Here is a 26,000-nt window from a genome sequence, read left to right as displayed (position 1 = left end):
AACTAATTAGTATTAGTAAATTTCCAGTTTACCCTTTGCCGGTTATAGAGGAAATTATTAGACAGATCAAATCGACAAGATACATGTCTACTTTGGACTTAACGTCTGGCTACTATCAAATAGCTATGAGACCCGAAGACATACATAAAACCCCAGCAGAATTATTTTTAGGCAGAAAGTTAATTACGCCTTTAGATAAATTATTCTTTGTGCAACAAAGAGAGCAAGAGTTTAAACAGAAAGATGTGCAAAAACTGATTGATTAGGCGCTTAAAAGCTCGGATACGGCAAGAAATAAGCAAAAAGCATATTATGATAGAAAACGCCGTGAAGCAGATTTTAAAGTTGGGGATAAAGTATTGGAGCGGAAATTTTCTTTATCAGGTGCCCCAGACAATTTTACGGCAAAGCTAGCTCCAAAATTTGAAGGCCCCTATGTAATTCAGGAAATCAAAGGAGTCTTATTATATCTTAAGAACGAGAGAGGGGAGATCTGTAAAGCAAGTCCCGACCAGGTGAAAAAATACTTTAATCCAAATGATTTTGAAATCCTTAAAAGTTTCTTGCAGGACTCAAGTCTAAACGAAGTAGAAGGTCCAGAAATAACAACAACTGTTCCACCACCCAAGAAGCAGAGAACTGAAGAGAGACCTAGCCCTTCTACAACCCGGACAACGGTACCAAAAAGAAAAAATAAAAACTTTCAAACTCCAGCATTTAAGAAAAACAAGAATACAGATGCACCGCGTAAAGAAACCGTGGTAAAGAGCAAAACACCACCTACAACGGATCGCAGGAGAAATTATACATCAAGGAGAACGCGCCCAGGACCAGAGAGTCAGGTGCCAGCAAGGCCGCCGTTCCGGAAACTGAAACAGCAACAGGAGGAACAAAAATACCAGGAACAACAGAAGAAATTCAAGAAGGACTCCAGGCCGGAGGACGTCAAGACCAGCCGTCCCATGGAAAAAAGGAAACGACAACAGCCCGACGATTACTCCGCCAAGAGGCCAGCATGCAGAGGACGCAAAGAAAAACTAATGTGGACGACACTCGGAGGTCAGTAAGGAGAAGATTGAAGTCCATGAAACCTATAACTTGGGAACAATATTGCCAGAAAAGAATGACGGAGTTTCAAGCATCGAAAACTCAAAGATAAGTTAAAATCTTCTATATTTTTTTTTTCTCTTTTGTTCCAAAATGTTATGCATAAGTACGAAGTTCTATGTTTTGACGAAAGTCAATATGTCTCGGTTGAGACTTAGTTTTGTTTTACTTTATTTAGCTAAGGCAAAAGTATTATATTCTTTAAGTATAAAAGCTAAGAACAAGCATTTTCTGTTGGTCGAAAGACTAATTCTGTTATGTTAAAGCCAAAATTTGGCCGAAGATAAAAATAACTTCGTATTCTTGTATTAATAAGAATTTTAGTTTCAGTGCCGCAAGCTTGGCGAAGAATGAGTAAAGTAAAAATTTATTTCTCCTATTCATTTTATGGTAAATTGTAAAAATCATATGTATTAAAATTTTGTAAATGTACGTAAATACTTGAATGTTATGTAAAAGTAGAATTTAGTCTAGAAGCATAAAATTTTAGATGCTAAAAGTAAAATGCTCAAAAGGAATGAATTCAAAATTTAAGTATTAAACTGTAGATAAAGTCATGCTTTAGAGCGAAAGCCTGCATGTTTAAAGATGAATGAGGGGGAAGTTAGAATGAATGTGTTTTGTAGGGTTCTCCACCTACACTGGAATTTTTAAGAATGTTAATGTAGCTCATTGAGTTGTAGAATGTCAAGTAAGGTGTGTCTATTTGGTCGTTGAATTCTAACAAATCATGGTGGTTAGGGGAAGTGTTGTAAGACTAAAACACGAATATTCCCGTTTGACACCACACATGGTGGAGAGCCAGGGTACAGTTAAATTAATGCTTGAAAAATTGAATGAATGTGAATTAAGCAATAACTAAGGAAAACGAATCGTTTATAAACAAATATTTATTGTGTCAAGAAAGTGTAAATTATAATGTATTTAGAAAGATACTGATACTTATTCCTTCCAGATGCTGGAAGCAAAAGACCAAGATTGATTGATGAAGTCCAGGAAAAGTTGCTGTAAGAAGAGAGAGTTATAAGTATACACAGAAATTTAGTATACAATTTGTTACATAAGATTTTTTTTGTGTAAACGAGGTTCTCGAGAGTTAGTTCAGAATTATAGAAACTTACAGCAGGTCGTTTGTAGGACCTGCTTCCAAGTTTTCCAAATTCTGTCAGCGGCAAATGTAGGGTTTATATTTATTTTAACTAACATTTATTTTAAGTTTAAACTACCTTTCCTGTCAAGCCTTACTTTTCCCTGGAACTGCCAATGCCAGAGAGTGTAAATTTTAGTAGAACGCGCAAGGATTCAAATCATCAGCGGAAGTATTCTGAGTTAAATAGAAAGGAAACGAGTTCGAGGTGTGCTGTTCTTACTTTACGAGCGCGGAGGTAGTTAGCCAGAAATTGAAGAACCCCGCGTTTCGGCCTGTGTGCCTGCCTGGAAGTATTGTTAATCGTTCAACGTGATCTTCAAGTTTGCTGAATTAGCAGCGGTATTGTAAAACGCGGTGAGGTTAGTTACTTTTAGAGAGCCTCGTAGTTAGAGTCTTGTCTTTAGTTTCTTTTCAGGTTATTATTTTTATTTGACCGCCGAGTTGGCGTAGTTTGTGAGCGTCAAGAGCACGCACTTGTAATTTATTACGTTGAATAAAAAGGGACTTAAACCCTTAACAAGACTCTGTCTTTTATCCAGTTTCAACAGTCACCTCTTGGTTGCGTGCACGTTGGAGGCGCGCAACGCTACATAGTAATAGTTTGACTTATTTTATTGTGATTTTCATTTTTATTTTAATTTGATTTGGCTTGGTCTGCGTGATTTGTTTATGCCAAAGTATGTGAGAGCTATTTGCATAAACAGAACCTACAATTTCAGTTAACCTACAATTTCAGTTGCATTTCTGTAACATATAAAACGACACACCAAAAAGGAGTTATCTGAATGACACGAAAATTTGTGGATGAATTGAAAACGAAAATAGTATGATAGGAATTTAATTTTTTTTAGGAAATACAGCTCCAAAAGCAAAATAAATAAATAAATAATGCAAAGGCCCATGAAATTGACCCCAACGGGGAAAGCTCTAATCCGGTTAGGCATTGACTCATAGTGTTGGCGGATGTCCTCCTGGAGGATCCCTTAGCATATACTTTCAAACCGGTAAGTTAGATCGGCGCCATCCAGGGAGGGTCGGACATGGCTCCTCAGAGCCCAAACGTGCTCAGTTGGGGAGAGGTCTGGCGATCGCGCCGGTCAGGGAAGTGTTGGAGACGCACGAAAACAATTAGTAGAAAAGCATGCCGTGTGCATCCAAGCATTACCCTGCTGAAATCTAAGCCCAGAGATCCGTAAAAGGAAGGGCAAAAATAAAGGGCTAGAATCTCATCGAAGTGCTGCCTTCCTATAAGGGTGCCACACCAAACGAGGCCGGCTACCAAATGAAATGGCACCCCATACAATAGCTCTTGGTTTGTCTCGTTGACAGTATCCAGATGAGTATCCATTGCTGTTCTGAACGTCTCCAGACATGTCTTCACTAGTCGTCGGAACTCACTTCGAAGCAGGACTCATCGCTGAAAGCAATTATATTCCAGTCTGTTAGATCCCAGGTCGAATACGTGCGGCACCGCTGCAAACGATACTTGACGATGTGCAATGACGATGGGTAGACGGCGCAATGCCTTCTGTGACTTCAGCCCCCGTTCCCAGAGTCTCATATCACTAGTCACTGCACTGATATCGCGGATACACGTCGGATAAAAGCATCAAAGGCTGAGGTTGAAGTTGTGAGCATAAGAGGCTGAGGTTGAAGTTGTGAGCATAAGAGGCTGAGGTTGTGAGCGTGTTCAGACGATCACTTTGTCCTTGCGTTCTGTCGTCGCTTTTTGCTCGACCGTTACATTCTTGACGCTCTCTACGACCATGGTTCACCCATTCCTGTCAACGTGATCGAATGGCCGCATCGCTCGGATCCAAATATCTAGCTATCCTGCGGCCACCCTCATTCCTTAATTCTTAAATAGTGACATCTGCTCATACTTTTGAGGAACCCGTCTACGAGACGTTGGTACAGTCCACCTAGATCGACGGACCCATACTCGCATGGAAATTATGCATTATAAGTGGAATGTCTTCCCTTTTATGTACCATCCGTGCATAGCTTAGTTGGCAGAGCAGTGGAGTGTAGAGGTGTTGACACAGCTATCCATTTCATCTGGATGCTCCGCTGGAGCTCCATAGCTTGTCAATCATTCAACACTAATTGTTAATCATTTCCATATTTCGTCGTAAGGTATGGCTATACGCAATTTCTACCTATTTGGATAATTTATCAATGAGTCGATTTCTATGTTATAGGCCGTATGTATACCTGTATGTACGTACGATAGATTTCAATTTATTTGCAACAGTACTTATTTGTCAACTGTTAACATTACGCTGCTGCCTATAAAAATTGCAATATAATGAAGGCGACATGCAATAAGTGTCAAATTTGCATGAACCCAAGTACTGCATCCTGGATATACAAACAATTAGCATTCCAGCGCATGCGCGCAAACCATGTATGAGCAATACCATCTGCATTGTGTATAAATGGGAATAAAAAAATTGAACAACGGGTTTTTTATTCAGAAATCATATTTAAGTGTCAGTTTCTCGGATTAAGACAAAATTACGCCCCCCATTAAAAAGAAGAAACTCTCACTAGTATGCGTTGGAATTCGACCACGGCAGGATCGTGGACTCTTTGGACTACGATTCATTCTCCCCGTGTTCGTCAGGATCCCATGACTGTAAGGTGAATATGAGATCAATGGGTCCAAGAGAGCCATATTGAACGCCGTGCAAAATCTCAGCGGCCTTGGGGCATTAAAGTTTGGTAATGACACAAGATTTTCAATGTATTTTGATAATATTAAAGAACTTTGTTGTTCTGCATGTGATAGGATACAAAATCAAAATGTTCATGTTATTTCTGAAGGCATGACATACACACACATACAAGCAATAGTTAAAAAGAGGCAGAATAGTTTTAATTTAAAAAAAGTGATAATTCCTTATTAATAACATAGACTTGAGCCACAGTTATATGGCAACACTGTTGTTAATAGATATGTTTATACTAAATTAGGTTAGATTATTTATATTGCACATGAGGGTTATCTGCAGAAGGGGGGTACTTTTGTGGAGAACTTTCTTAAGGAGAGCTGGCTTGTATTATGTTAAACATGTCCAAAACCACAAAAACTCTTATGCAGCCAGCCCATTTACAAGGATTTGAAGCATCCATATTTAGGGATTTCGCCACTGGTGGATGTTTGTTTATCATATGGAAGACAGAAACATCCACAGAATTCAGGTATGCTTGAGCTTTCAGTCTATAGGGGTATACTGATAATCAGGGTTAGGTCAGATTAATTTATTAAATCAAAAAGACATGAGACTATCTGCTCAAGGAGAAATATATCTTCGCGGAGGACTTTCTAGAGGAAACTGGTTTTTATTCATGTTTCATACGGAAAGTCCATCCAAACTCTCATGCAGTCAGCCTGCTCATAGGGATTTGAACACGAGTCAAACTAACAATATTCAGCTTTCTTATTCACTTGGTCGCTGGTGGGCTACTCAGAAAAACTACAAGAAATAGGTATGAAATGTCAAAATTTGTATTTCAGCTTTTTATCAGAATTTGTATTTTTAAGTCGTACTCTTGCAGGGCAATGATATTTTTTAATAAAGACTAATCAAAACTGTATCAATGTCCCTTTTTCAACTGACCATTTTTGTTAAAATATTCTACTTACTGAAGCATTTTTTAAAATTTTAATTGATGCTATGTAGGGTTTATATTTATTTTAAGTTTAAATTATCTTTCCTGTCAAGCCTTATTTTGCCCTAGAATTGCCAATGCCAGAGTACGTAAATTTTAGTAGAACATGAAAGGATTCAAATTGTCAGCGGAAGTAATTCTGAGTTAAATAGAAGGGAAACGAGTTCGAAGGTGTGCTTTCTTGCTTCACGAGCGTGGAGGTGACTAGTTAGAAATTGAAGAACCAAGCGTTTCGGCCTGTGTGCTTGCCTCGGCAGTTTGTTAATCTTTCAACGTAATATTCAGAAGTTTGCTGAATTATCAACGGTATCTTAGAACGCGGTGAGGTTAGTTACGTTTAGAGAGCCTCGTAGTTAGTCACTTGTTATTATCTCTTTTCAGTTTCTTATTTTTATTTTACCGCCGGGTTGGCGTAGTTTGTGAGCGTCAAGAGCACGCATTTGTAATTTCTAAAGTTGAATAAAAAGGGATTTAAACCCTTCTCAAGACTTTGTCTACTTTCCAGTTCTTAGCAGTCACCACTACTGTTGCGTGCAGGTTGGAAGCGCCGAACATTACAACTATTTAATTATAGAGATATAAAATATAAAAAGAACTGCCATCCTCTTCTTTTAAACTATTATATAATAAATTATGAAAAGCAAGATAACGTGGTTTCTTAAACAATCCAAAGTTAATTTTTCAGATGGTTTTAATATATAAATACCAAAGGAAGATTCATTAGACCAAATTATTTCTTTCACAGTTAAAAAAAAAAAAAAAAAAAAGTTTTTAAATTTTATATTTTATTCATAGACTTCATTGTGCTGCGTTGAAGTGATAAACAATTTAATTGCATTAAACTTTCACATATCTGTAACTTGATAAAAGTTTAGCACAAATTCAGTATGTATTTTAAAGTACTTCACATTTTCTGCTTCTTTCAGGGGGGAGGGAAGTGTTAAAAATGTGTAAGTTTATATTTAATACAGTAGATAATAAACTGAAAGCATAAAAACAAAACATTCAAAAAGGTGACATATTTTTTTTCTTTAACAACAAATTAAAATTGTTGAATAATATAAGGCTATTTCACAAAATACTTTATATGCGAATGTACTGTACATTATTTACATGAATAGTATCATTAACATGCATCAGTGACATCTGCCACATTCAAAACATCAGATGGCCTCCAATATTTTAAATCGAGTCTTTTATTAACGGTACCAACATCATTATACTTAGTAAATAGAGCTGGTTAATTTTAACACCATTAAATGCTACAATGTATTACATGTTACAAATATAGATTACTAATTTCAAAAGAAGTTAAAATTCACTGTATTAACATGATTATTATTGGTGATACTTTGATCCAGTATTTATGGTGTCACATACACTGAATGTGTACTCATAATTAAACAAGTTAATAATCATTACTGAATATCCAGTAATATAATTTCATCACTGTATATAACAGGTAACAGCTGCTAATGCCTAATTGAAACTTTCTAAATATTTTATGAAATTGATATCCATTAGCTAATATATTTTTCAAAATATACTTTACTTGATAAAACATTCACTTCTCAGTGGCGAAAAAAATTAACGTAAATACATATGAATAATCCTTAGAAAAAACCCTTTAGCCAGGTATATATTTCATAGCAGCCATCCCTTGAACGCTTTTGTCAGGTAAACACTCACCTTGATTTGAAAAATATGTTACTTTCTTAAAAATTTTCTTTCCTCTCCTATATTGATATATCTTTCTACTACAGGGATTTTCAATCAAGGGGGCTTCAGGGGGAAGAACATGGTCAGCCTTTTATTTATATGTTAAGTATTTAGTTTTAGTTCATGACTATCAAAATCTACTTTTGTTCAAGTTTAGGCACTTATCAACATTTTCTACACTTTTGTTGTTTAATTTAAAAAACAAGTTGAAACATAATCTGAATCTAAATAAATGTATATGCACTTTTCAAGAGCTGGAGAGGGGGGGGGGAGGATTTTCGAGCAATGGCGAAAGAGATGCATGGGGCAGAACAGTTGTTTTACTATTTTTAATACATCTATGTTATAGTATTTATTATAACTAAAGCTATGCCTTTGAGATACTTTTATAATTGATGAATCAAAGTAATATCCTTTTAATCTTCATTCAAAAACACTTTACCATTATAAATATTCATCTAAAATGTGTACGTAGGAAGTATTTTTGTGTTTTTTGTGGAAGGGAAGGAAAAAGAAAGTCCATAAAGTACTGTATTTCCAGATTAGTCATGCTACTGTAACATTTATGTTCTCAAAACCTGTGCACTGTATTACCATTTTCCAGGTTACAACTTCAGTTTGACCAAAAAGAAAAATAAATTCACAAATGTTTTATTGTGCAGAACAAAAAATGTTGAGTAGATACTAAAAATTAAGAAGAGTTGAAAACAGTAAAAATCATACTATGCAACCAACTCCAGAAACCACGTTTTAGTGTTTAATGGTCTTTTACACATGCTGGTTCATAAAAACTCGACAAGTTTCACAAAGATTTAAGAATATTTGCTTAGGCAATTAGATTCCTGTATTAGATAATTCTGTTTCAAAGTCATCAGACATCATGTCAGTAAGAACTGCATGTTACAATTCAGATATATTCAAGAAACACAATTAGTAGGTTTTTATCATGTTTCAAAATTAGCAAAGGTTTTTCAATAAAAAAGAAATATTTTAAGTAAATTGCCAAGGGTTTCTTATTTAAACAATAATGTTTACCTACAAGAATAAAGAAATGGCTGTACTGTTCTGTTATCAGGATCGGGTTAAGAAATGTATGTATGTGTTTATGTATGCACGTATGTGTCCATTATATGCATTAGTACAAATATATGTGTGCTTACAAATACACATATAAACACATACATACCAACACACGCTCATACATTTCTGAATCCAGTCCTGATAACAGTACAGTACCAAAATAACTGTTACTGCTTTTGCTCAGTATCCAAAGAAGCATATTTTTTGGATGTACAAATTGTAACGTTTTTGTTACTTTACATTTTATAGCTAATAAATAAAGCTTTTCCTTCAGATTTTCAATTTTTCTTTTCTGGTTATACAGTCAAAAGGCGTTAATTCGGACATCCATAATCCGGAATGATCTATAATCCGGACCTCAAAGCTAAAAACTTTCTGCGCATGCGCCATGTTGACAAATACGCCTAGGCGTTTACGCGTGCGCGTAAGACCTTTAGGACTGCGCATATGCGTGTACGCAAGCGCAGAATACGTTTTCGCGTGCGCGTTTTATGTATAACGGACGGTATAAGCTAAAATTATCTAATTATCTATTTCAGTTAATGTTTGTGATTGCGTTGTTCCTTAATCTTCAAATTGCATCCGGCTTATTATTTTTTGCAGACTGTAAGAGCAATTTTATAAAAGTAAACTTGAACTTTCGATTATGTCAAATAGAATTTCCGATGCTGGAATCTCAAAGGATCTACAAAACGAAAGTATGTTTCGATGTCCATCAAACAAAAAGTGGAATTACTGCAAAAAATGGATAAAGACATGAAGAAGGTGACAGAGAGGTTAGTGAAAACGAAAAAATTTCGATTGACAAGTTAGTCGGTATTCTCGGCACAGCAATTACGGGACTTGAACAGCGGAACTTTGTAACTGAACAAGAAATTATGTCTGTTTATAGAATTAAAGAGAAAGAATTATCACATAAAACGAAGCAACTTAAACAACTTACATTGAAAGAAATGTTTAATAAAGTAAACAAATAAATATTAAGCTTTTTTTTTGTAAATTTTGATACCCTTTAGATCATAATTGTTCTTTATTTCATAAATTACGGTTTCATATTTTTAATTTTAGAATTTCTGCATGCCATCTTACGAGATTTAAACTGATGATCTATAATCCGGAATCGCCGAAGTCCCGACGAGTCCGGATTAACGACTTTTGACTGTAGTTAAAAACAGATTTTAATAGCAGTAAACTGAAAATATAAGAAGCGACGTACTGCTGTTTACAATAATGTAAAAATAAAGCAGTAATTTGAAAATATAGAACTATGGACTTTTACTTGACTCTTAATCTTATGGATTTTTACTTGACTCTTAATGTATACAATCTCCTCATGGTAATGGTCAAGAGCATGGGAAAAAAGGGGGAAATGAAACCGTAAGCTGTCAAACTATTGGGATTATAGAAAAGTATAGTTAGTTTTTTCTATTATGTGGGCCTTCAGCCCACTTCAGGGCCAATATAGGGATCAAACCTATAACATAGGAACTAATTCGTTGGAAATCTGGATCATTAGATATGTTTTGTTTTTCCTAATGTAAATTACAGTACAGATATCTATAGGGCATTCAGTACGATTTGAGGCATATTATGAATGGAGGTGTTACCAGGATAAAAAACATTTATCTTTTCTGCTACGTTGATGACCACTATGCATTTCAAGAGTAATATCAACATGGTAGTTACAGATATGACACTATTTGCCTTTTGTTTTTACTTATAAGTTTATAACTATGCATATAAAGCATAGTTTGAATTTATTATAAACACAATGTGATTTCAAAAAGTTAAATTAATAATTATTAAAAAGACATCACACAAATTCTCTTTCAAAAGCAAAACAATGTGAGTTGTTCATTACCAGTGGCGTAGCAAACATAACTGGCGCCCGGGGCAAAAAATCTTTTTGGCGCCCCCCACAAAAAACTTTCAGTAATATAATGTATAGAACACATTCATAATATGAAAATAAGGCAAATAATAATAAAATGCTGAATCTGCCATAAAATACTCAAAAATATATTAAGAATATCCACTACCTAAGTACACTAGCCTTGGATTCGGAAATGCATCTGTGTCGACGGAAAAATCAGACATACGACGATCTAGAATTAGTTAAAAACGTGTTATTTATTTTACATATTTATATAAGTGTTTCTAAAAAGTACAATTTTTAAACAATTAAAAGTTTAATATACATTATAGATAAATAGATATGTGGCAACTTGCCTACTACAACTCAACTCGGCCAGTCTGGTAACCCATAGCAAGCAAAAATAAAATGATATTTATTCTATTCAATTGTTATTATTATTTAACGATCTGTCTCAAATTATACTACCATAATTGGTAACCCGTATTTATTATGAATAGCAACTTTCAATGTTGCACGAATATGGTGTTTATATGTCAAAATTCTGAGCAACAGTAAGTTATCCAGTGTGATGAGATGCAAGTAAGACATTTCACCTGTGATTTCAAGCGTTGTGCCCCATTCGAGTGAGTCAACATATTTCTGTCATAATTTCAACGGATATATGTATCGTCTGCTGCATTTGAACCGCCAATTTTTCTGATTTCAAGTACCAAAAAACTGTGTCACTATATACATATTGATTATTTTTCTATACATATTATTATTGAGCATATTTGATTGATCTAAAGTGGTTGAAAACGATGCTGCTTCACAAGTGGCGAGAGTGGTTGTTAAGCCACCTCCTTTTTGTCGCCGAGACCCATTGTTATGGTTCATTCAATTGGATGCGCACTTTAAATTGAGTCACATTACTGCCGACGAAACTCAATTTTATACTGCCATCGCCGCGTTAGAATCAGAGGTACTGCAATCAGCTCGTGAAATAATTTTGAATCCACCGGCGATGGACAAATACAAAACTTAAAAAAAAAAAATATTTGTGTTTATGAAGAATCCAAGGCAGTTAAAATCAAGCAGCTGTTGCACGATTTAGAGTTGGGTGATATGAGGCCTTCTCAATTGCTGTCTAAAATGTCAGAATTAGCCGCCAGTAACCTAACGGATAGCATTCTTAAAACATTATCGATGAATAGACTCCCATCTAACATGCAAACGATTTTAGCGGCCAATAGCGAGCCACTTAAAAATCTTCTCGAAATCACTGATAAAATTCACGAGCTAGCCATTCCAGCGCAAATAACGCAGCGCAGGCTCCTGGTCCAGGTATTGTGGCGTTACAGGCTCAAATTGATGATTTGTCCAAACAGGTTGCTCAGTTAGTAGCCATCCAAGCTGAACATTTTCAGCGCAACCGCTCATCATCACGTGGTCGAAATACACATTATGAAAGCCCTCCTCCGGGTATTTGTTTTTACCACCGCAAATTTGGAAACAAGGCGAACAAATGCCGCCCACCGTGTCGTTATAACGACCAGGGAAACGAGAAGGACCGTTGCTCGAAGTCGTGAACGACAGCGGACGGAATTTTGCACGCCGTTTCGTCATCGAAAATAATTCGGGCTTAAGGTTTCTTGTAGACACCGGGGCTGATGTTTCTGTCGTTCCACCACATTTTTACGAACAAAAGCATCTTACCAAGTTACAATTCAAACTTTTGGTGAACGCCTGATATCTGTCGATTTAGGATTGCGCCGCAACTTCCAATGGCCATTCATTATTGCTATTGTTTCAAGTTCTATTATTGTAGCTGACTTTTTACAAAAATTTTCTTTGCTTGTCAATCTTAAGAATCACTGTTTGATGGATTCGAAAACCAACTTAACTTATCCGGGAGTAATTCGCAACAGTCAAGATTTGAGCATTAAAGTGATTTCGGGTAACTCTCCATGGCATGAACTTCTCAGAGAATTCTCTACAATCACGCGCCCAGTTATGGGTATTTCCGAACCTAAGCACGATGTACTACATTATATTGAAACTAACGGACCTCCAATTGCCGCTAAAGCAAGACGCTTACCTTCGGACAAGCTTAAAGCCGCCAAAGAGTAATTTCAATACATCATGGAACAGGGAATTTGCCATCCTTCAGAATGTTCATGGGCCAGTCCGCTCCATCTAGTTCGGAAACGAAATGGTAAGTGGCGATTATCGCCGGTTAAATGCGGCTACATTTCCTGATCGTTACCCAGTCCCGCACATTCAAGACTGTATGCAAATTTTAGAGGGAAAAACTATTTTTACAACCCTTGATCTTGAGCGGGCGTATCACCAAGTGCCCCTTAACACAGATGATATTCCAAAAACTGCGGTTATTACGCCTTTTGGACTATTTGAGTTTCGGATTATGCAGTGCTGCTCAAACGTTCTAACGCTTCATTAATCAGGTGTTAATCGGCCTCGACTTTTGTGTATCTTATTTTAATGGCGTCTTAATCGCCTCCTCTTCAAAGCAAGAACACCTATCACATTTGAGAACAGTTTTTGAACGTTTTCAAAGGTACGGTGTCAGTCTTAATCCTTCCAAATGCGTTTTTGACCAACCAAGTGTATCCTTTCTTGGTCATGAAATTTCCGCCGATGCCGTTCGACCCCTTCCTGAGTCACTGCTATCCACGATATGCCCGAACCATCTACAGTGAAGGACTTAAGAAGATTTCTTGCTATGCTCAATTTTATCGACGTTTCTTACCTCATGCAGTAACCAAACAAGCATCTCTAAATTCTTTTTTGGTTGGAAGCAAGAAAAACGATAAACGTGTTATAACCTGGACCAGAGAATCTCGCGAAGCGTTCCAAAAATGCAAGAATGATTTAATTTCGGCAACAAATTTGTAGTATCCTTCCGTATTTAAGCCATTATCACTCTACGTTTATAAGGTATTTCTCCCGCTTTCCTAGCGTGCCTTCGTGGTGTAGTGGGTCTGCACGCTGGGCCGGTACTCCAGAGGTCCGCGGTTCGATTCCCGGCGAAGACGGTTGCTAATTTTTCAATCTCTCTTGCTTCTAAGTATCCTAATGTCTCTACAGTGGCACCCGAATTAAAAGGGGTGTTGGATGAGGATTCTGCACACCCAGAATTTGGCAATTGGGTCCCCTAAAGCCCCAGTCGCCCTTTAAATAGGAGAGTATATAAGGTATTTCTCCCGCTTTCCTAGCGTGCCTTCGTGGTGTAGTGGTTCTGCAGGCTGGGCCGCCGGTACTCCAGAGGTCCGCTGCTCGGTTCCCGGCGAAGGCGTTGCATATTTTTCATCTCTTCTGCTTCCAAAAAATAACCTAATATTTCTACACGTTTACGCATCAACAACAGGTATAGAAGCAGTTTTACAACAGAACGATCAAGAATTATGGAGACCACTTTCATATTTTTCTAAAAAACTCTGACCAGCACAAACCAGATACAGCACTTACGATCGCGAGTTATTAGGAACTTATGAAGCTGTCAAATATTTTTGACATATGCTAGAGGGACGCGTTTTAATGATCTTCACGGATCAAAACCCCTTAACGTATGCTTTTCAACAGCGTTCAGATAAAGCTTCTCCTGGTCAAATGAGACACCTAGACTTCATAGGGCAATTTTCAACAGATATCCGTTATATTGAGGGTTCGCAGAATATTGCAGACACCTTGTCTCCTATTGAAGAACTAGCCGTTCCTTCGCCAATTAAACTTTGCTGCCCTTGCGGATAAGCAACACCGGGATTCAGAACTACAAACCTCTTTCGAAAAGCAAATCTTCCACCAATCTCAACTTGCAGCCTATGCAGCTGTCACCTGAAAAATCACTTTATTGTAATGTTCAGGATTCAAGATTTCAACCTTATGTTCCCTCCGGGTTTCACCATGCCATTTTTAGTCAGTTACATCGTCTGTCACATCCTGGCATCAAGGCTTCGAGGAAACTGATACAGCAACGTTTCGTATGGCCTAGCATGCGAAAGGACATAGCCAACTGGACATGAGTGCCAAAGATCTAAAATTGTCAGACACACCACCAGCCAACTTAAAAAGTTCTACTTCCCCTCATCTCGCTTCAATCACGTGCACCTCGACTTGGTCGGAAACTTATATTTATTAATAATAATATAATACATGAATACAATTAATTACTATGTATACATTTTTCTTACTTTGGATGAAGCAAATTTATCATTTACTTCATCGAAGTCGATCCTTTCAACTTTTTCTCTTTGCACACTTAAAAATGCTAGATAACTTAGGGGATCTTGTCCCATCGTTGATTGTAAATATGTGAAAATTTATTTTAATTTGCTGAACGAACATTTATAGCTAGCATTTGATAATGAAATAGTAAGGAGTATTTGAAGTGCGACTCTTAGGTTTTGAGAAACATTTTCTCCATAGATCTGTAGTGGACTTTTAGGTTCCGTTTCTTTTCTACTGTGGAGTAACGCCATGCAGTCACATTCACTGCTCAAAACAATTAGGGAATATTGTGGGTTCGGTATGAAATAACCATATAATCGACAACCTTTTTGAACAAAAGGAAATAGAAGAGATTATAAAGGAAAATTATAACGTTTACAAAGTTGCGAATATGCAAATTTAGTCTGGGACGTCGAAAACTATGCGTTTTAGATAAGGAGTAAGGAGCCACTTGCAGTATTCCTTTTGTAAAAGGAGATTAAAAACAATTGACAAGCGTTGAATGCTTCGTAGCAGTGAATATACGATGTCTCAGCAAGATGACTTAGTTGAATGGGTAGCCAGGAAGGCCATCAGTCGTTTACAGGAGAGTCAAACGCAATCCATTGTAGCGGAAGCGTTAGGATTTTCCCAAAATGTCATTTCCAGATTATGGAATCGGATTTTGAAAATTAAATATGTTTGAGAAATTCCGGACAAGGTCGTGTTATCGTTTTAAAATAAAAAGCGGGAGATATACATGCATTTCGTTTAAAGAAATAAAAATATATCTCTTCTTTGGAGAAATAAAGTGGTCAGAAAGAATGTTTTGGTTGATGTACTGCAAACATTTTATTACACGTTTTATCAGAAAACTCAAGAAAATAAATAATTAATTATATTACAATAGTTATTAATTTTAAATATATTTTCCAGAAATCGATCAAAATAAAAACTGAAATTTTCAGGAAAATCTTGTTTGGAGACCATTTGGCGCCCCTCTACGAGCGGCGCCCGGGTCATCATGCACCCCCTTGCCCCCTCCTCGCTACGCCACTGTTCATTACGTGAGTAAATTATGAATTCTGAGTCTCAGTTTGGCCATGCTTGATCTGTACATAAGGTTATATGTCATATAATTATAAAAAAATAACTTCTAAGAAATAGTATATTCTTAATTTGTTTTAAGAATATGTTCTGGAAATTATTCAGATTTTTGAAGTTTTTAAAAACTAACACCTTTTTTTACTTTCATAAAATATATAAATTGCTATTTCAGTGTCGGTGAAGTATCAGACTTTCAATACTCAGCTACATAAATTTCTATCCATAAAAATTGTTTTCTGACTTTTTCAACAGCAACTAAAACAGATTTTATTTCAAATATAAAAAATGCACTCAGATACATATGTTGTGCTTTACCATTCAGCAATACTTGAGCGAATTTTGTGGCATGGGGTATGCTTTCACATCATTTTGAGTTTATTAACTTTCTTTAGAATATGGTCACTTTTATCTGGTTGCATGTTTAGTCTCCCTTTTATTTTTTGTTTATTATCTCTGTCTTTAAAATATATTGAGCTCTCATTCTCTACATTGATTATATATTCTTTATGAAATGAATATTTAGACAAAATAATGCATAAGAAAATTTAATGAACATTATATAAAATTACAGAACTAATTCTAAAATGGCTATCAAATACTGCATTTTTAAAGTAAATAATAGAAGCATATTTCTATCGTAGATACGAGAACTGAATAATATGAGATTATAGTATAGTTAGTTATACACGAGAATATCTGAAATAATATTTTCGCAAGCATACACATAATGTTTCAATACTTGAGTTTTCAAAGCAGAAAAAGTTGTAAAATAATACACATCCAGATATAAGTGTCAAAAGTAGCTAGTTGTCTGATACATATGAAGATCATATGAGCAGGAATGTGACATATATGAAATCGGATCGAAAAGTAATTGCCCTACGTTTTCCTCATAAACGTACATTTCGTTACTTGACTTTTTATGCTAATTTAGGGTTTTCATCCGCAGAGAACCCGTTGGCGCCGTTGCATTTTTACTCGCCAAGCTCGCGGTTAATCGACGATGAGCCGAGCCGTAAACGGGATTTTTAGTGCATGTAAATTCAAGTTAGCAGACAAAACAATATATAAAGCATATGGTAGTAAAAATTCACAGATAATAAGCATGTAGATGTAAAACTAACCGGTTAAACGTGATATACGAAAATAAATTTGTATTAAATTCAAGTTAGCACAGAAAAAAATATATTAAGCATAAGACAATATATAAGCATTTATAACGGAAATAAAAATTCATTTAAAAAATATAAATTAGTATTAATCTACTGAAATTAACCGGTTAAACGTGATAAACGAAAAAAATTTGTCTTAAATTCCAGTTAACACAGAAAACAATATATTCCTTACACCAGCAGTGGTTTGCTAATTTTGCTGACCATGGTGATGCATCAAACTATTCTGTCATCTTAGATAATCAATATCTTTTATTTCAATTTAATCATCTATTTATGTCACACCTGCCATCCTTTGAAAGGTTATTGTTAGAAAAGCATTAACAATATATTGTTAAAATTTTACGCCATAAAAATGTATTTATTCTCATAATTTTAGATGACAATAACCAATAATAAAAATAAAAGCATTACTTAATTATTTAAAATGCACATGCACATTTTTGCGGCCTACGGAAACAAATTATTTTAGAGGTTGGAAACCTCATGGTTCTTAGAGCTGTTAATAATTAAGAACACAACGTGAACAACGTGTTACAAATTAGAATTCACCCCTCCCACCGTATTTTCTTCCTTTCATCCCGAACCGAGAACCAGCATCTATCTACGAAAATATTTCTGTCTATTCGTTGCTAAAAAATTCAGAAAAAAAATAATAAATAAGAGAAGAAGAATATATAAATCTGCATATGCGAACAACGACAGCTTTAATTCAACGAAATGAACGCAAGAGGAATTTTTGCAAACTTCCAACAAGCGAAGAGGATAAATCCACTGGGTTACCAAGTTTGAACTATTATCGCCAAGGTTGGCGATGTATACATTTACCGGGTTCTCTGCGAAAGTGCTCCCCTAATTTAGCAATATAACAGAATCAAATTAGCAATCAGATACCAAACAAATATAAACACATCTTAATTCCGCTTTTCCCCATATATTTTAATTTTTTCCCTAGCGCCTATTCCTCACATGATATTTACTTCCTTTGGCCAATATCCTTAAAGGAGCCAAGTTGGCGCGATCAAGGCTGTTCTCCGGACCCACGGAGTATAAAGAGATATTAAATTGAGAATAAAAAAGTAAATAATTACTGCAAGAGAAAAGAGACTTTTACATAGGTAATGATATTTTTTAAATACCGCAGCATGCACACATTAGGTATTCTGATAATAAATTGGTAGTTTTGGTACAAATGTAATTAGACTCTATTAGTAAATAATCAGTTCAATAAATGAAAATAAAAAATAGGGGATCTTTTCCAGTAAAAGATAACACATGCACAACATTTTTTTCAAAAAAGCTAAATGTACCAATTTGAAACTTAACAGCGAGAAAATACCATCTTATTATAACTGTGATAAAATTTTTCTAAACATAAGAAATTCATCTTTTAGGCTATTGAAGGGGATAGAATTTGGATTAGGTTCGGAGAACAGCCTTGGTTGCGCCAACTTGGCTTCTTTAAGGATATGGGCGACATTTCATTATGCCAACAGAAGTAAATATTATGTGGGGAATAGGTGCTAAGGAGAAAAGGAAAATATATGGGGAAAAACGGGATTAAGATGTGTTTATATTTGATTCTTAATTTTGTTCTGTTATGTTGCTAAATTAGCATTAAAAGTCCAGTAATGTGCGGCTATTGCGAAAACGCAGGGCAATTACTTTTCGATCCGATTTTATATATGTATTAATATATCACATTCCTGCTCATATGATCTACATATGTATCAGATAACTAGCTACTTTTGACACTTATTTCTGGATGTGTATTATTTTTACAACTTTTCCTGCTTTGAAAACCCAAGTATTGAAACATTATGTGTAGGCTTGTGAAAATATTATTTCAGATATTCTCGTATAACTATACTATAATCTCATATTATTCAGTTCTCATATAACTATGATAGAAATATGCTTCTATTATTTACTTTAAAAATGTAGTATTTGATAGCCTTCCACATAGTAGCCATTCTAGAATTAGTTCTGTAATATTATATAATGTTAATTGTCTTATTCATTATTTTGTCTAAATATTCATTTTCATAAAGAATATATAATCAATGTAGAGAATGCGAGTTCAATATATTTTAAAGACAGAGATAATAAACAAAAAATAAAAGGGAGACTACACATGCAACCAGAGAAAAGTGACCATATTCTAAAGAAAGTTAATAAACTCAAAATGATGTGAAAGTATAGCCCATGCCATAAAATTCACTTAAGTATTATTTATGAGTGGTAAAGCAGAACAGATATACCCGAGTGCATTTTTTATATCTACAATAAAATCTTATTAGTTGCTGATGAAAAAGTAAGAAAACAATGTTTATGGATAGAAATTTATGTAGCTGAGTATTGAAAGTCTGATACTTCATCGACACTGAAATAGCAATTTACATATTGTATGAAAGTGAAAAAAAAGTGTTGTTTTTTTAAAACTTCAAAAATCTGAATAATTTCCAGAATATATTCTTAAAACAAATTAAGAATATACTGTTTCTTAGAAGTTATTTTTTTATAATTATATGCCATATACTTTATGTACAGATCAAGCATGGCCAAACTGAGAATCGGAATTCACAATTTACTCATGTAATAAGCAACTCATGTTGTTTTGCTTTTGAAACATAACTGTCATTTGAAACAGAATTTGTGTGTCTTTTTAATAATTACTAATTAAATTTTTTGAAATCGCATTGTGTGTATAATAATTTCAAACTATGCCTTATTTGCTAATCTCTGATAAGTAAAAACTAAAGTCAAACAGTGCCATACCTGTAACTATCATGTTGATATTACTCTTGAAATGTGTAGTGGTCATCAGCATAGCAGAAAAGATAAATGTTTTTTTATCCTGGTAGCACCTGCATTCATAATGTACCTGAAATCGTACTGAATACCCTATAAATATTTGTACTGTGATTTGCATTAGGAAATACAAAACATATCTAATGATCCAAATTTCCAACGAATTAGTTGTTATGTGATGCAGTAGGTTTAATCCCTATATTGATCCTGAAGTGGGCTGAAGGCCCACATAATAGCAAAAAACTAACTATACTTTTCTATAACTCCAATAGTTTGACAGCTCACAGTCTCATTCCCCTCATTTTTTTCCATGCTTTTTACCATTACCATGAGGAGATTGTATAGATTAAGAGTCAAGTAAAAATCAATAGTTGTGTATTTTCAAATTACTGCTTTATTTTTACATTATTGTAAACAGCAGTATGTCGTTTCTCTTATTTTCAGTTTACTGCTATTAAAATCTGTTTTTAATTATAACCGAAAAAGAAAAATTGAAAATCTGAAAGAAAAGCTTTATTTATTAGCTATAAAAAGTAAAATATAGAAACATTTACAATTCGTACATCCAAGGAATATGGTTCCTCGGATACTGAGCAAAATCAGTAACAGTTATTTTGGTACTGTTCTATTATCAAGGGACTGGATTCAGGAATGTATGAACAAGTGTTGATATGTATGTGCTTATATGTGTATTTGTATGCACACATATATTTGTACTTATGCATACAATGAACACATACATACATACATAAACACATACATTCATTTCTGAACTCGATCCCGATAACAGAACAGTACCGCCATTTCTTTTCTCGTGTAAGTAAGCATTATTGTTGAAATAAGAAACCCTTGGCAATTTACGTAAAATATTTCTTTTTTATTGAAAAGCTTTGCTAATTTTGAAACATGATAAACACCTAATTGTGTTTCTTGAATATTTCTGAATTGTAACATGCAGTTCTTACTGACATAATGTCTGATGACTTTGAAACAGAATTAACTAATACAGGAATATAACTGCCTATGCAAATATTCTTAAATCTTTGTGAAACTTGCCCCGTCTTTATGAACCAGCAGGTGCAAAAGATCATTAAACACCAACAGGTGGTTTCTGGAGTTGGTTGCATAGTATGATTTTTACTGTTTTCAACTCTTCTTAATTTTTAGTATCTACTCAACATTTTTTGTTCTGCACAATAAAACATTTGTGAATTTATTTTTCTTTTTAGATAAACTAAAGTTGTAACCTGGAAAATGATAATACAGTGCACAGGTTTTGAGAACATAAATGTTACAGTAACATGACTAATCTGAGAATACAAAGGAAGTACAGTACTTTATGGCTTTCCCTTTCGCAAAAAACACAAAAATACTTCCTACATACACATTTTAGATGAATATTTATGATGGTAATGTGTTTTTGAATGAAGATTAAAAGGATATTACTTTGATTCATCAAGTATATGCAAGGCATGGCTTTAATTATAATAAATACTATAACATAGATGTATTAAAAATAATAAAACAACCTATTCTGCCCCATGCATCTCTTTCGCCATTCCTAGAAAATCCTTCCCCCCCTCTCCAACTCTTGAAAAATGCATATACATTTATTTAGATTCAGACTATGTTTCAACTTGTTTTATAAATTAAACAACAAAAGTATAGAAAATGCTGATAAGTGCCAAAACTTGAACAAAAGTAGATTTTGATATTCATGCACTAAAGCTAAATACTTAACATATAAATAAAAGGCTGACCATGTTCTTTCCCCTGAAGCTCCCTTGGTTGAAAATCCCTGTTGTAGAAGATATATCAAGATAGGAGTGGAAAGAAAAATTTTTTAAAAGTAACATATTTTTCAAATCAAGTTGAATGTTTAGACAAGAAGAGAAACACACTAACGTGACAATCAAAATCGTAAAAACAACCTTGTATTTAGCGTAGGCATAATATAATACCTACGCTAAATACAGAGTTGTTTTTACGATTTTGATTGAATGTTTACCTCACAAAATCATTCAAAGGATGGGGCCCACCAGCGGCCGAGCGGTAAAGTCGCTGAACACTGGTAGTTTGGTCCGAGGTTCGAATCTTTGCGAACGGTATGGCTGCATGGGCGTTTTCGTGGTTTTCCCCATGTGTAACGTGTATACGAGCCAGTTTCCCCTAGAAAGTCCTCCACGAAAGGCATCCCTCCCATTAGGCAGATAGCCCTCGTGTGCTTTGCCATAATTAAATACACACACACATTCAAAGGATGGCTGCTATGAAATATATACCTGGCTAAAGGGTTTTTTCTAATTATTATTAATACGTATGTATGTTAATTTTTTCGCCACTGAGAAGTGAATGTTTTATCAAGTAAAGTATATTTTGAAAACTATTTTAGCTAATGGAGATTAATTTCATAAAATATTTAGAAAGTTTCAATTAAGCATTAGCAGTTGTTACCTGTTATAATCAGTGATGAAATTAGATTACTAGATATTCAGTAATGATTATTAACTTGTTTAATTATGAGTACACATTCAGTGTATGTGACACCATAAACACTGGATCAAAGTATCACTAATAACAATCATGGTAATACAGTAAATTTTAACTTCTTTTGAAATCAGTAATCTATATTTGTAACATGTAATACATTGTAGCATTTAATGTTGTTAAAATTAACCAGCTCTATTTTCTAAGTATAATGATGTTGGTACCGTTATAAACGACTCGATTTAAAATATTGGAGGCCATCTGATGTTTTGAACGTGGCAGATGTCACTAATGCATGTTAATGATATTATTCATGTAAGTAATGTACAGTACATTCGCATATAAAGTATTTTGTGAAATAGCCTTATATTATTTAACAATTATAATTTCTTGTTATTTAAAGAAAAAAAATGTCACCTTTTTGAATGTTTTGTTCTTATGGTTTCAGTTTATTATCTACTGTATTAAATATAATCTTACACATTTTTAACACAGTTTTTTTTTTTTTTTTTTTTTTTTTTTTTTTAAATCTGAAAGAAACAGAAAATGTGAAGTACTTTAAAATACATACTGAATTTGTGCTAAACTTTTATCAAGTTACAGATATGTGACAGTTAAATTGTTTATCAATTCAACAATGAAGTCTATGAATAAAATATAAAATTAAAAAACTTTTTTTTTTCAACTGTGAAAGAAATAATTTTGTCTAATGAATCTTCCTTTGGTATTTATATATTAAAACCATCTTAAAAATTAATTTTAAATTGTTTAAGACATCATGTTATTTTGCTTTTCATAATTTATTATATAAAAGTTTAAATGAATAAGATGTCAGTTCTTTTTATATTTTATATCTCTGTAATTAAATAGTCATCAATTAAAATTTTAAAAAATGCTTAAGTAAGTACAATATTTTAACAGAAATGGTCAGTTGAAAAAGGGACATTGATATAGTTTTGATTAGTCTTTATTCAAAAATATCACTGCCCTGCAAGAGTACAAGATAAAAATGCAAATTCTGATAAAAAGCTGAAATACAAATTTTGACATTTCATACCTACTTCTTGTAGTTTTTCTGAGTAGCCCACCAGTGACCAAGTGAACAAGAAAGCTGAATATTGTTAGTTTGACTCGTGTTCAAATCCCAATGAGCAGGCTGACTGCATGAGTGTTTGGATGGCTTTCCATATGAAACATAAATACAAACCAGTTTCCTCTAAAAAGTCCTCCATGAAGATGTATGTCTCCTTGAGCAGATATTCTCCTGTGTTTTGCTTTAATAAATTAATCTGACCTAATCCTGATTATCAGTATACCCCTATAGAGACTGAAATCTCAAGCATACCTGAATTCTGTAGATGTTTGTGTCTTCCATACTATAAACATCCACCAGTGGCGAAATCCCTAAATATGGATGCTTCAAATCCTTGTAAATGGGCTGGCTGCATAAGAGTTTTTGTGGTTTTGGACATGTTTAATGTAATAGAAGCCAGCTCACCTTAAGAAAGTTCTCCACAAAAGTACCCCCCCTTCTGCAGATAACCATCATGTGCTGTGCAATATAAATAATCTAACTTAATTTAGTAAAAAAAATATGTATTAACAACAGTTTTGCCATATAACTGTGGCTCAAGTCTATGATATTAATAAGGAATTATCACATTTTTTTTTTTTTTTTTTTTTTTAAGAATTAAAACTATTCTGCCTCTTTTAACTATTGCCTGAATGTGTGAGTGTCATGCCTTCAGACATAACGTGAACATTTTGATTTTGTATCCTATCACATGCAGAACAACAAAGTTCTTTAATATTATCAAAATACGTTGAAAATCTTGTGTCATTACCAAATTAAATTTAGTGACAGTTTTCACACAAATTGAAAATTTTTTTTTATTATGAGGTAGATTCTTTAAACAATCTCTGACAACAATACATTGTCACTTGTGAAATGTGTTACGTAGTTTACTGCCATATGAATTTTTTTCCCGGAATTTTGTATAATCTTTGCTTTATTTTCTCATATAACAGCATTAGTGCTATGTATTAAAAATTTTTTATTGATTGCATATTGAAATCTTGCTTTCATGTTTGAAATCATACACACTGGAAAGGAATGAAACATAGAGAACACACTGAGATGGCATAAAATCGATAAATGTGATTAACAACTGTATCTGTAATATATACAGCTTACTATGGAATCTGGTGGGTAAGACTGCTGAACATTGATAGTTAGACAAACTCCAAATTATGGTGAACAAATTTGCTCCATGGATGCTTCCGTGTTTTTCCCTATATATAACATGAACAGAGGCAGTTCTTCGTAGAAAGTTATCCATGAAGGCATCTTTTTTCCTTCACAGACCAGCAGGTAAGACAGCTGAGCACTGATAGTTCAGTCCAAGTTCAATTCCCAGGGAACAGATTGGCTGCATGCATGTTTTCATAGATTCTCCCTTGCATAACATGAGTACAAGACAGTTTCCGTCAGAAAGCCCTCCTTAACAGCATTATTCCATCAAGGAATATACACTAGCATACTTTTCCATAACTTAATAAATCCATTATCCATTATATCTCTTTAGGCAGACAGTTTGTGTCTGAAATCTGAACTATAGATATTAAAGTCTTTTTCCGCATATATATTTAAAAAATACCTCAGAAAATAGAATATTAATTTTTTAATGTTTTTTGTATATTGTTAAGTATATATCTAGAGATTGATAGATAAAAACTATGTAAATCAAGATTCTAATTTAAATTTGTTTTGCCCTTAACTCATCATTTTAATTTAGGTATTTTCAGTTTCTGTACTAAAAATAGTAATTGCTTATAATAAACCTCTCTGGACTGTGTCATTCTTCTATTAATCCATGTCAAGTGACTTCCTACATGCACATTTCTAGTAATGTCTGTCTACATAATGCTGGTGATGTTTTGTAATTCGAAACTTAACCAGCCAATATTATTTTAGAGCGCTATTTATCAATCAGTCAGACAACGTCAAAACTAATTCACTTTGAATTAAGATTTTGTACTGACCACAAAAAAACTATATAAATCATTTTGGATTCCTCCCCATTGTACATCTATTTATATTGCTCTTAATTTTTAGCTTTGAAAACTTCCAGTACTAACAGCATTTATAAGAATTTTCGGGAATACAGGAGAGGTTGTAAATAAATTTAGGTATATCTCACTATGCTTCCGTTAATAATCATTTTAAATATTATTTGAGGACTATTAAGTTTAAAAACACTCTTTAATTTTATGGAAATAAATCTTTTCACATATTTTATCATATAGAAGTTTCATTCATAACATCCTAACTGGAAAAGGCAGTTGTAGGTTAAGTTAATTGGTAAGCACCCGTCCATTTCCGAAAGTACATTGTGTACTGCTGAGTCTTGTTAACTAGAAAGCTGCATCTCAGTTTTTAATGGAAGATGGCCCTGCGGGTGTTCCGAGGGTCTCCCAACTTTTATTCCTCTACTATCAGCTTCTCGAGAGAATTTCGGCTGGCCTTGTATTTTGAGTGCTCGCTTGCTTCATGCATGAAGAAAGCATGGATAATTGTAAATTTGTAATAGCATCACATTATAAGCTGACA

The 26,000-nt window shown here is 34.2% G+C and overlaps 1 long non-coding RNA gene across 1 annotated transcript in view; it reads right to left on the bottom strand.

Moving 5' to 3' along the window:
* Positions 1-1,495: 1,495 nt before the first annotated feature.
* LOC146993363 (uncharacterized) overlaps positions 1,496-26,000 on the bottom strand; it is a 41,461-nt gene continuing 16,956 nt past the window's right edge. The window contains exon 3 of the long non-coding RNA XR_015038441.1: positions 1,496-2,112. This is a non-coding gene — a long non-coding RNA (uncharacterized LOC146993363). The remainder of the gene's footprint in view (positions 2,113-26,000) is intronic.

This window comes from Stegodyphus dumicola, chromosome X1, assembly GCF_044657685.1.
Source record: "Stegodyphus dumicola isolate Sdum_Otavi_A_Nest chromosome X1, ASM4465768v1".
Lineage (NCBI taxonomy): Eukaryota > Metazoa > Arthropoda > Arachnida > Araneae > Eresidae > Stegodyphus > Stegodyphus dumicola.
This window is presented reverse-complemented; position numbering and strand designations above follow the sequence as displayed.